At 39.8% G+C, this 13,455-nt stretch overlaps 1 protein-coding gene across 7 annotated transcripts in view; it reads left to right on the forward strand.

Moving 5' to 3' along the window:
- Nucleotides 1-13,455, forward strand: part of PATJ (PATJ crumbs cell polarity complex component) — a 370,533-nt gene that overhangs the window by 244,816 nt on the left and 112,262 nt on the right. The window lies entirely within an intron of this gene.

Consider the following 13,455-nt stretch of genomic DNA (forward strand, 5'->3'; position numbering starts at 1 on the left):
TTCAGGGCTCTTCTGTTTCTTTGTTCAGTTGGAGCACGTGGTAGACCTGTGGGAGTGTCTCAAGTGCTCTGAAATGCTGACACTTGCTTCATTTTTCAGTACTTGTTTCCTGTACTCTACATATTAAAGAGTAACCTCATTTATTAATCTTCTATTTATAAGTAGAATTTATAAGCCTTTTAGTTCAAGGACACTTTTGTCTTTTGTCAAGACACTGGAATTTATGCATCCAAATAAGACGCATCTCTCCCTTGACCAACTGTGTTCGCCTGGGAAGGCTGTGCATTTTATCCAGTGACAATTCCATTGGGCCGTACATTTTTGGAATCATCTTGAAAGCCTATGGCATACTTTTTTGAATAGCCACGGGAGCCGTACATTTTCCCTTTTTTGCGGGCGGTTGTACCTAATCCATGTGAAGTGACCCCAAATTTTGCAGGATCATTCTTGAATCCAGTGCATCCGGTGTATTAGGTAAAGTGTTGCTACCAAACTTTCTTTCCTTTCTTTTTTTTTTTTTTTTAAGGGTTTTATTTATTTATTTGACAGAGATCACAAGTAGGTGGAGAGGCAGGCAGAGAGAGAGAGGAGGAAGCAGGTTCCCTGCTGAGCAGAGAGCCCAATGTGGGGCTCGATCCCAGGACCCTGAGATCATGACCTGAGCTGAAGGCAGAGGCCTAACCCACTGAGCCACCCAGGACCCTGCTACCAAACTTTCTTGTATGACTTGTAAAATATCTTAGAAAATCATTTTTATTTCATGAACAGAGTTGGTCATTTTTTTTCTTTGTTACCGCCCCCCCTTCCTTAGCATAGTACCATCTTAGGGGAATGAAGACTCTATTTGTTTGATTTCTTTTAGCACTCAGAAACATCTAACAGTGTCTGGTTACAGAGATGAAGTGGGCAGTTTTCTCTTCATTTTTGTTTTGTTGGCTGGTTGATATTTTTACTCCTATCCTCATAGAATCTCTGTAGCCCTTCTTCTTGACACACACACACACAGTGTATGTACTGTGGTGGAATAGTAGAGCCAGAACATTTAGATGCCTCTCTCCCTTTGTGCAAGCTGAAGGAACCATGTAGTTCACTGCTGAGGTGTGGCTAGGGGTTGGTCATGTGACCTATGCTTGAGCAATATGGTACTTAGCTTAAAATAGGAAGCAAGTAACATGAGTGAGTTTATATGAATGGTGTTTATTTATGGAAACACAAGGCCTTAATGGGAGGTTTCTTCTATGACATCATTCTATTTTCTTGCTTCCTTGTCCTCTGGAGGTCTCTTAGTTTCTGTATGTTCCAAGTCCAATCATGTAGCCTGCCTGTGTTCGATGAGATCCCAATATCCCTTTAATAAATTCCCTTTTGCTTTAGTTGGTCCAACTTCATTTCTCTTGCTTGCTGCCAAAGAATCCTAATGAATGGGAAGAGTGATAAAAGTGAGCTATCTGAACAAATCATGAACAACCAGAGTAAGATATTTGGTTCTTTCTGTACATTTTCCTGTCACCAGTAGGCCTTTAACCTTGATTTTGAGAATTTTTTAACCTTCAGACTTAATTAGAAAGCACAAGACCCCTGAGCAAGTCTTTGCTGAGGATCTCCAGGATGGTGCATTTCTACTGTCACACCATTCACTGGCTCTTGGCATGAGATTGCCGTGATTATCTCAGAGGAATCAGGCAGGATTTATTCTGGACTTACATACCTGGGGTGGGGGGAAGTCACCTTTCCCCCACAACATGGCCTTTTGGTGAGGGCTGGATATCTGAACATTAGTCCTTTGCCAGCCAGGAGAAGGAGTAGGTGGCTGAGGGTATCTACTACATTATCTTTCAGAAAGAACCTCTTAGAGAAGTTTATTAGGCTAAGTCATTCCATCCATGCTATGCTCCCCACATCACCCCTTCCGCCAACCTGTACTGCCAGATATTTTATGAGCCACCTTTTCCTCTGCACAACTGGCAGTAATCATTCAGAACTTGACTGGGGCCACCTTTGTGAAATGTGGGTCTGGATGCTGAGTTACTCCCAACAGCCCTCATTAGTTGTTGGTATTGTTGGGAATGCCAAGTAAATAAATTTTGTGATTCTATCATTGGTCATTTATTTCAGATTCAGCATCTTGCTGTTTTGGTGGTTTCATCCAATTGGAAATTGAAAACTATTCAGTCTGTTCATAGAGTTAGAAATACATCCTGGTATCTCTTCAGGAAGGAGTTTTCTCCCACTGAAATGTAATGATGTGCTTTGTTTTGTATGTGACTTCTGGTTCATTTATATCGAGCTTTCCCTGCCAAATGTTAATTCAGTGTCATGTCCCAATTAATATAACAAACATAGAGTTTATTTTTTCTATCCTCAAGTGTCTTACATCATTATATTTAGTATAATCAGAAAATAATATCTAGACCTATTTAGCTGTGTTCATGTGTTCCTCATTATTCATTGTGTGTGTGTGTGTGTGTGTGTGTGTGTTTAAACAATATGCTAGGAGCTAGATTGTAGTTGTAAGCATTTTAGAACAGGTTTCAGAACAGTGAAATCTATCTACTCAGCTATCCAAGCTGAATTCAGGCACATAACTTCTGTTTTTGATAACAGTGCTATTTTGTTCGCATAAAATAAGATCCTATGGGTTTAGTGAACATGAATTTCCAAGTGGCAGGACTGCAACAGTCTAGAAGACAATAATGATATTTAAGTTATAGTAAGTATATATTCTCATCATACTTACACAATTTTTTTTGGTCTCAGAAAATTTTTTTAAATCATGAAATCTGTGTAACATGAAATCTACCATCTTAACCATTTTAAGTGTACCCTTCAGTGACATTAAGAATATTCATGTTGTTGGGGCGCCTGGGTGGCTCAGTGGGTTAAGCCACTGCCTTCGGCTCAGGTCATGATCCCGGGGTCCTGGGATGGAGGCCCGCATCGGGCTATCTGCTCTGCAGGGAGCCTGCTTCCTTTTCTCTCTCTCTCTGCCTGCCTCTCTGCCTACTTGTGATCTCTATCTGTCAAATAAATAAATAAAATCTTTAAAAAAAAAAAAAAAAGACTATTCATGTTGTTGTACAAGTACCACCACTGTCCATCTCCAAATGGATAAAAATCTATACCTGGTAAAAATAAAAAATAAGAAGAAGAACTTCCCATTCTCCCTCTCCTGCCCACAGCTCCTGGCAACTATCATTCTACTTTCTGTCGCTAACTATACTAGGTATCTTATAAAAATGGAATTACACAGCATTTGTCCTTTTGTTACTGGCTTATTTCATTCACTTTAATGTTTTTGAGGTTCATGCATTTATAGGCTGTTAAAATTCTTCTCCTTTTTAATGCTGAATAATGCTCCATTGTTTGTATATACATGTATTGATCCATTTGCCTGTCAGGGGACACTTGGATTGCTGCTGCCTTTGGATTTTTGTGAGTAGTGCTACTATGAACAGGAGAGTACAGATGACTTCAAGAATCTCTTTGGGCTATATACCTAGAAGTAGAAGTGCTAACTCATATAGTTACTCCATTTTTAATTTTCTGAGGAGGCTTCATATTGTTTTCCATAGCAGCCTACCATGACATCCTCCCAGCAGTGGACAAGTGTTCCAGTTTCTTCACAGCCTCACCAACACTTGATATTTACAGGGTTTTCCATAGTAGCCATCATCTTGGGTGTGAGGTAGTATCTCACTGTGGTTTTGATTTGCATTTCTCTGCTCATTAGTGATGCTGAGTGTGTTTTTATGTGTATATTGGCCGTATGTATGTCATCTTTGCAGAAATTTATTTTCAACTTTTTTGCCTATTTTTTTTAAAATATTTTATTTATTGATTTGGCAGAGAGAGATCACAAGTACGCAGAGAGGCAAGCAGAGGGAGAGGGCGAAGCAGGCTCCCTGCTGAACAGAGAGCCTGATGTGGGGCTCCATCCCAGGACCCTGAGACCATGACCTGAGCCGAAGGCAGAGGCTTAACCCACTGAGCCACCCAGGCGCCCCTTGCCTATTGTTTTTAATCAGTTTATTTTGTTGTTGAATTGTAGGAATTCTCTATATGTTCTGGATATTAAGCCCTTATCAGATCTATAATTTGCAAATGTGTTTTGTCATTTCATAGGTTGCTCCTTCACTGTTGATTGTGTCCTTTGATGCACAGAAATTTTTCATTTCGTTGTAGTCCAGTTTATCTATTTGTTGTTGATCCTTGTGCTTTTGGTCTCCTATTCAGGGTACCATTGCAAATTCAGTGACACAAAGCTTTTCCTCCATGTTTTCTTCTAAGAATGTTACAGTTTTAGGTCATATGTTTAGGGCTTTGATCCATTTTGAATTAATTTTGAAAGTGGTGTAAGGGAAAGATCTAACTTTATTTTTTTGCATATGGATATCTAGTTTTCCCAGCACGTTTGTTGAAAAGATCAGCTTCCCCACCCACCCCCGTCACCCCCATTGAATGATTCTGGCATCCTTGTTGAAAATCATTTGGCCAAATATGTGAGAGTTCGTTTCATGGCTCTCTCTTCTGTCTCATTGGTCTATCTGTCTCTCATTATGCCAGTACCACACTGTTTTCATTCTCTAGCTTTGTAGTAAGTTTTGAAATCAGGAAGGGTGAGACCTCCAACTTTGTTTTTCTTTTTCAAGAGTGTTTTGGCTGTTCAGGGTCCTTTGAGATTCCGTATGGATTTTAGATGGAACACATTCACTTTGAAAGATGTAGAAATGCTCCTTAGATCCCTGACTGTGATAAATGAAAAGTTAAGGCATTCTGCATTCACATGCATATACCACCGATTACATCACATTTTCTTTTCCTCATTCATAAATTGTTGTCATGAGCTCATCGTGCTTTCCTGAAGAATAAGTGTGTTCTTCTCAGAGCCCACTAATCTTTCTTTTACCATAATTTGTCGTGTTCTGTTAGAGGTTATATTGGGGAGAGTATCTCATATTTATTCTAAGGAGGTAGTCAATAGTTGTTGGATAAATGCTTCAAGTAACATGTTAATGAAATCCTAAGAGATTTACAATATGAATTATGGTTATAACTTTGATGGATGAGCAATAAAGGTATAGGGTTTTATCAACAAATCCCTGTATATGACATGTATGTACTTCCAAGATTGCAGTAAAGTATTCCTGGAAGAATAGAATGATGTTACTGAGAAAAGCTATGTAAACAGTTTAGAAATGCAGAGGAGGGAGAGATTACAGTTGGAGAAGTGAGTTCAGCAAAAGCTAATTAATGATACCTGGGTAGATTTACATAGGAAAGAATTGAGTCCCAAACTGCATGAACAAACTTAATTCAAGCATTTTGAAGTACTTTCAGATGCTAATAAGACCATAGAGTTAAATAAGTTCTTGGGGCGCCTGGGCACCTGGTTGGCTTGGTGGGTTAAGCCTCTGCCTTGGGCTCAGGTCATGACCTCAGGGTCCTGGGATGGAGCCCCAGTAGAGCTCTCTGCTCGGCGGGGAGCCTGCTTCCCCCCTACCCTCTGTCTGCCTGTTTGCCAACTTGTGATCTCTCTGTATCTCAAACAAATAAATAAAATCTTAAAAATAAATACATACATACGTAAGAAGTTCTTTAAGAACTTCTAAGACAGGGTGCCTGGTGGCTCAGTGGGTTAAGCCGCTGCCTTCAGCTCAGGTCATGATCTCAGGGTCCTGGGATCAGTCCCGCATCAGGCTCTCTGCTCAGCGGGGAACCTGCTTCCCTCCTCTCCCTCTGCCTGCGTCTCGGCTTACTTGTGATCTCTGTCAAATAAATAAATAAAATCTTAAAAAAAAAAAAAAAAGAACTTCTAAGACATATAAATAAATAATTATATATCGGGCAAAACAAACACCTATAGGGGAAACTCTGTGATACTGAATTATTCCGATTGCATTTTCAAGCTTGTCGAAAAGGGGGTGTTTTTCATAATTGAGAAGTGATTTGGATTCACTGAGACATAGAGAAAGCAGAACAAGGAAGCCAGTAAGGTTACTCTTGCTATAGTACAGAAAAAGTGAAAAGTCCATGAATTAGGATGCAGGCTCTGGACTAGAGAAAAAGAGAGGGAAGAATGAAATTTAGAATGAAACCATCCATTTCTTCGGATATAAGGATTAATGGCTGAATGAGTTAATGGTAACGGAACACTCTTAGTCCCTGGAAACTTAAGCATCTGAGACTGGACGTCATGAAACCATAAAACAGTAAATGTTAACGATTGTTATTGTGCTGTGGTGTTTTGACATTGACCTTATCTTACAACAGTTCTGTTAAAAGATACTATCCCAATTTTCAAGAGTTTATTTATTTGTCAGAGAGACAGAGAGAGCACAAGCAGGGGGAGCAGCAGGCAGAAGGAGAACTAGGCTTCCCACTGAGCAGGGAGCCTGATCCTGGACTCAGTCTCAGGACAGTGGGATCATGACCTGAGCCAAAGGCAGGCACTTAACTGATGGAGCCACCCGGGCGCCCCACTATCCCAGTTTTATAGGTTAAGAAACCAAGATTTTAAAAAGTTGCTTGGTATCTTGCTTATATCTTAGTGATAGAATCTATACCTTTGCCTAGGTCTTCCTCACTCTAGCTTTCTTTCCAGAACAGCATAGTTCTCTTACTTTGATATAACAATGAATTCATTTTTTAATTGGGGCATTATTTACACTCAGTGCAATAAACTTGATGTGTTCAGATTGTTGTTTTGAGAATACAAAACATACACTTGTGTAACCATCACCCAAAACAAATATATAGAACATTCATTCACCCCAGAAAGCTGGCTGGTGCTCCTTTCTAGTAGTCCCTCTGGGCCCCAGAGATAACATTTCCTGATTTCTGTCATCATAGATTGGTTTAAGCTGTTCTTATGCTTCATGAATAGAATCAAATAGGATTAATACTTTTGTGTCTGGTTTCTTTCATTTTACATAATTTTTTTCGAGACTTACGGTTGTTATGTGTATCTGTAGTTTGTCCCTTCAGTGACCGAGTAAATAAGATTCCAATCTACGGACATACCATAATTTGTTGGTCCATTCTCCTGTATGTGGACATTTGGGTTGTTTCTAGTTTTTAGCTATTCTGACTACAGTAGAAGCATGACTTTTAAAAATAATTATTATAGAATCAACGTGTATAGAGCATGTTTGAGTCAAGATAAACTCAGTTATGCTTCAGTGAACTTACAGCCAAATCTCAGTGGCTTAAAGCAGCAGAGGTTTATTGCTTCATCGTGTTACATGTCCATCAGGGTTCAGCAAGGGGGCCTCGCTGCTCTCCCTGGTCATTCAGATACCCAAGGCAAATCTCAAAATGTATTTCCATGATTACCGAGTATTTGGTTCAAATAGCGACTCAACTTTAAAGGAGAAGAAAAGTATAAGCCAGAGGATTTATGAACAGCTCTAATTACTATCACAGAAGAATACTGAGGGACTTCTACTCTTCTCTGTTTTTTACCATGTTACCTGCACTGTCATGTTTGATGAGTATTTTAAAGCACTTTACAGTCCTTATATCTCTACAAGGACTCGACAACAAAAATCTGACACTTGGAACTTAAGTATGAAAAGTTGATAGAGGGAACCAACTCAGACCTTTCATGCTTTTTGCCCTAAAGAAAATTACAAAAGAGCTTTAAGAGTACATTGTGACCCAGTCAAACTTTTGGTTTGGGAATATTGGCTTGGGTATGTAAGAGAAGAAGATCTATGTGGTTCTGGGAGAGGCTGCTAAAATGGGAAACACTGTAGTGAGGTAGTCAGAAGAGTAGATCTTTTATTGTTGTTGTTTAAGGTTTTATGTACTTATTTGAGAGAGCACATGAGTAGGGGAAGGGTCAGAAGAAGAAGCAGACTCCCTGCTGAGCGGGGAGCAGGATGCAGGACTCCATCCCGGGACTCCAGGATCTTGACTTGAGCCAAAGGCAGTGGCTTAAACTGAGCCACCCAGGCACCTAGAAGAACAGATCCTAAAGCTAGACTGTCAGGTTTGAATCTCAGCTCTGCTATTCATTAGCTTTTTGAGTTTAGTCAGTGTACTTACCCTCTGTGTAAAATGAAGAAAGTAATTGTAATTACCACATAGAGTCGTTACAAAAGTTGAATGAGTTAATCTATGAAAAGCATTTAGAACAGCGGTACATGGTAAGAACTCAAATGTTATGTTTCTGGTGACCATATTTTCCAAATCAAAGAGTTTTATCATGTGTTCGTTTTCTTTTGCTGTTTAACAAGTTACCACCAATTTAATGGCTCAAAACAACACCCATTTATTAGCTCAAAGCTCTGTAGATCAAAAGTGTGGTACAGTGTAGCAGAGTTCTCTGCTTAGTGTATTACAAGGCAGAAATTGATGTCTTGGCCAAGCTGAGTTCTCATCTGGAGCCTTGGGGAAGAAATCAGTTTTCAGGTTCATCTTAGATGATGTCTCTTAGTTCCTTGCTAATTCTCAAGTGAGGACCATTCTCTACTCCTAGAGGCTATTCACATTCATTGTTGTTGTTGTTTAAGATTTTATTTATTTATTTGACAGACAGAAGTCACAAGTAGGCAGAGAGAGAGAGGAGGAAGCAAGTCCTCCTTGGAGCTGAGAGCCTGATGTGGGTCTAGATCCCAGGACCCTGGGATCATGACCTGAGCTGAAGGCAGAGGCTTTAACCCACTGAGCCACCCAGGCGCCCCATTCACATTCATTGTTACATGGCTTCCATAATCCTCAAACCAGCAGTGGTGCTTCTAATCTCTAACTTCCCGTCTCTGACCTCCACTCATTTCTTAGGGTTCATGTGAGACAGCCTACTAATTTAGAACATAGGGCACTGAAGCTCTGAGAAGTAAAATCTCCAGGTTTGAAGGACCGTGTGATTAGGTCAGGCCAAAATGATAATCTTTGTCGTAGAATCAGCCATGTATAATATAACCTAATCATGGAATTGAAATTGATCCTATTCGGTATGTAAACCAGGAGCAGGAATCTTGGGAACCTTCTCAGAATTCTGCCTAACACCAAGTACCAGTGGATGTATTTTATAACAAAATAAAATTGAAATCAGGTCCTAGAATGTGTAGAATATATAAATATATTCCGCAAACAAGAAACTGAACTGGGAGTGTTTCTAGCATCCTTTTGGAGAAAAACTAAATTGACAGTCGCTGTATAGTAATTCCATTATTGTAATTGTTTGTTTATTTAGCTATAGTCCTCACTAATTGCTAATATCCTCACTAATTGCTAATATCAGCAGACATGCAGATATGCATTCCTCACTGTCTAGCTATAGTCCTCACTAATTGCTAATATCATCAACACCAGGAATGATGTTTTATTCATCTTTGTACCCATAGTATAAATATAAAATAAACTTATATATATATATATATATATAAAAATTCAAAACAAAATCAGACTTATATTACTGAGTTTCAGTGAATTAAAGTAAATCCTGGCCAGCTTAAATTAAAAGGAGAATGCATTGTAAGAATACAGGGATGTCTCAGGGACTCTGAAGGAGCCATACAGCTAAGGCTGAAGAAAAGGAGCCAGGATGACTACTGAGTCATCCTCAGAAGGGTGACTAAACCCCCTTTAGCCTTGAGCATTTCCATTGGTATTATCTAGTATTACACTTCAGATCTTTGTGTCTGCACTACATTTTGAGTCCCTGGGAAAGAATCTGATTGGCCCAAACTAAGACAGGTGTTTGCCCCCTACATCCACTGAGGTTGAGGCAGACCATCATTGTTACACAATAGACATTGCTACTCTGGTCCCTTCAGGGAATCTCTGTGACCTGTGCAGACCCCCAGGAAATGTCCGTTAAGGTGGGAAATACTCATAGCTGCCTGGCTAGAGGCAGTATACCGTCATTAATTCATTGAAATAGCTTGAAAAACTCAGGGCATAGTTTTGATAGTTCTGCTTCCATATCTTTTTCTTACCTTGCTAAGATACTTTTATTCAGCAGTACTCTCTATCAGGTACTCTGTTGCAAGCTAGGGGGATCCCTGAGCTTGGAGAAGGAGAAAGAAGAGCACAGATGATTTTAACAGAGCATAGCAAATACAGTGATACAGGCATATATACATGCAGGGTTCTGTACTCTGGAAAACTATTCCCTTACCCATGGTGGCATCCCATTACCTCTCTCAACAGCTGTTAAAGATAATTATAAAATACCAACAAGCAATTACAATTCCTGATTGTGTCCTGTACGGGGCACCTGGGCCTAAGAAACTTACATTAATTATCCTAGAAAGGAAAGGAAAGTTATGAAGCAAACAGATTTTATTCCTTATGAGAATCATAGGAGAGGAGGGTTGGGAGGGTCCCCAGAAGTCATTCAGGTTAACTGCTTGTTTGAAGTATAAATGCCTTCTCTCCTTTGGCTTCCCTCTTGCTACTCACTTCTCTTTAAAATTGTCAGATCTTTCCTTGCTTGATGTGGAGGTGTGTGAACACTCCCTAATAAGTGGATTATAAAGGATTATGAAATGTAACTTCTTAAAGCAGCTTCCTTCTCTCTATTGAGAGTAATTGTAGGTTTTCTATTTTGTGAGTTTTAAAAAAATTAATGTGGAATTTAAAGGCCATTAAAGTCATACTAATTGAGAGAAAACCATTAAATTATGAAGGGATAACTTGGCTGATGTGAAGTAACTTGGTCCAGGTAATCATGACTTCTCAATAAGAATTTATGTGCAGCCATATTTTTAATGCTAGTAACCTTTGAAAGAAGTATGAAAAGCCATCTGCTTAATTACTGCCAAATATACTCAGCCCCATGAGCTCTGAATCTGGAGCAGACAGGTCCCCTTGGCTTTCAGCTCTTAGCTAGAGCTGAGTTCTATTGTGTTACTCAATGAAGGAAAATGAATGCAAAAGGGAATTACCACTTTGAAAATGCTGTTACTTATCCAAAGGTAACTGATTACTTCTTCCTATATGAGCAAACTGCTAAGGAATGGATTGTACTCCCTGAAAAACAGTAGCCATCTCTTAATATAATTAGTGCATGCTCAAGGCATCTGTAATAGTGTCAGAAAAAAAACAGATACATTCTTCATGCACTGTCACTTTTCAGTTTTAGCTTTTCCCCCTTTTTGCTTTGGTTTGGCTCATAACACTAGATAATCCAAGACTCTCAGAAGGTTAGAATAAGAAATGGTACCTAGACTTCATGCCTTTATTTATACTCTGCTTCATTCCACAAAGAATTTACATCAGCCTAGAATTCACACAGTTCAGTTGAATTCTTGCAGTCCAGTTCATTTAACAACTATGTTAGGATAGATCGTTTGCCAGGCACTGTTTGCCCTAGATAATTTGAGAGAGAATAGGAAAGACAAGTCTCCTGTCCTTGGAGTGTTTACCATCTAGGGGAAGGCAGATTGGAAGCACGTGTTCATACAGATCAGTTAGGTAAATTATGAAAGACACAGAACTGCAACCTTTGTATAGGGTGCTATGCACATACAATGGAGCTCCTGGAAGGCTTGTTTTCGGAAACGATGTTTGTGGTCAGCTACGAAGAAGAAATAAGAGCACAAATCAGACAAAGGATTTGAGCAACAGACATGCAGAACAGAAGAGGATAGGGCTAGAATATGCCCTGAGGTGGATGGAGTTTAGCTCAGCTGAGAAATGGAAAGAAATCTCAAGTAGCTGGACTGGAGCAAAGTGAGTCAGGAGAAGAGAGAACAAGAGAAAGCCAGAGATAGGGGCTGGGGCAGACTGCTCAAGGCCTTAGAGCCTCCCCCCAAATTGTGGACTTGATCCTAAGGGTGATAAGAAGCCATAGGAGGATTTTAAGCAGGGGATAGAAAGATAATCAGATTTATATAGAAATATAATCAGATTTAGAGCCATAATAACTCTGCTGGGTGAAGAATAGATTGGAGAAAGTAAAAACTATATAAGTAGGGAGACTAAATACAATGCTCTTATATTAACTCTGGTGAGAAATGGTCATAGCTAGGGGAACCAGGGTGAATCAGTTGGTTGGATGTCCAACTGTCAGTCTCAGCTCAGGTCTTGATCTCAGGGTCATGAGTTCAAGCCCCATGTTGGGCTTCACACTGGGAATGGAGCCTACTAAAAAAAAAGGAAGAGAGAAAAGGAAGAAAGAAATGATAATAGCTTGCCCTAGGATAGGATGGAAATAAGTAGACAAACTCAAGATACATTTTGAAGGTAGAATCAACAAGACTTCTTGATTGGATATACAGTTGAGAGATTAGAGGTTTCAAGAGTGCCTCTTTGGTTCCTGGTTGAATAACTCTGTGAACACTGTTAACATTTACTCAAATGAGGAGGATTGATGGTGGAACATTCCGGTGACTGAGTGGTAATAAGAGATCTATTTTATTTGAGATACTTGTAAGAAGACATCCAGTGGAGATATAAAGTAGGCGTTAGAGATCAGATATTAAGCTCAGAAAAAGACCTGGGCTAACTACGTGAATTTGGAAGACATCAATATATAGATAGTCTTTTTACTTAAGGGAGTAATTCACCTGCTTGAGGCTGTTTAACTCAAACTGGAGGAGAAGGATGGGTGGATTATAATAAAGACAGACATTTCAGGTAAAGGCAGTGATAGGATTAAAGCAGCAAAGCAGGAATGACATAGACCAATGGATTTTTTTCCAGTGGGTGAGAAGTAAAAAATAAAATGGGGATGGATTTTGAGTGCCTTTCCAAACCAGGGAGCGGCTATCCTGAATATGAATATGGTCATATGGGGAGAGATCTGTGAAGAGTCTTAGTTAGGTCTTTGCATACCAGGAAGAAGCATTTTTGTCATCTCCCATGGTTTATACTGTGAAACCTAAAGTCAAACGTCCCATAAATCTTAAGATAATTATTTTGGTTTTGCGTCATGAAAGAAGAGTAAAGGTTAGATCTCCCACAGAACCGCTGCTTATCATTTGCTGGTCATGTCATGGAAATAGGTCCAAATAATTAGAGCTGGTATTCTAGAAATTGTTCTGTGCCTCTGGCCCTGGTGATGAATGTTATCTCCCACCATCTCTGCTTCTATTATGATGAGGAGGCGTCGAATTAACCCACAAAGCATTATCTGTCTGGATCTTGGCTCTCCCCATCCATCACACTTCACAGTGTCCACCCATGGAGGGCCTGTCGTAGGCATCCCTTCATTTGGCATCATTCTTCACTTGGCAAAACAAAGTTAGAAGCCAAGTGAGGAGGCCGGCAACCTTTCCAGTTCAAAGAACAAAATGCTCTGGACATTAATGGGCCGAGAGGTTAAACACGGCCATTTGAAAAATTTATACTCCGCAGTGCTGAGAGAGTTGATGTCTTTCCCAAATGATCCCCAGCAGCACCCGACTTACTTAGCAGGATCTAGCTCACCCTTAGCATCATCATTCTCTGTCACTAGAAACCATTTCCTGGTGTTCCTGGGCCAGTATATCCCTTGGTGTGCTTAGT

This window comes from Mustela nigripes, chromosome 14 (genome assembly GCF_022355385.1).
Source record: "Mustela nigripes isolate SB6536 chromosome 14, MUSNIG.SB6536, whole genome shotgun sequence".
In the NCBI taxonomy this organism is placed as follows: domain Eukaryota; kingdom Metazoa; phylum Chordata; class Mammalia; order Carnivora; family Mustelidae; genus Mustela; species Mustela nigripes.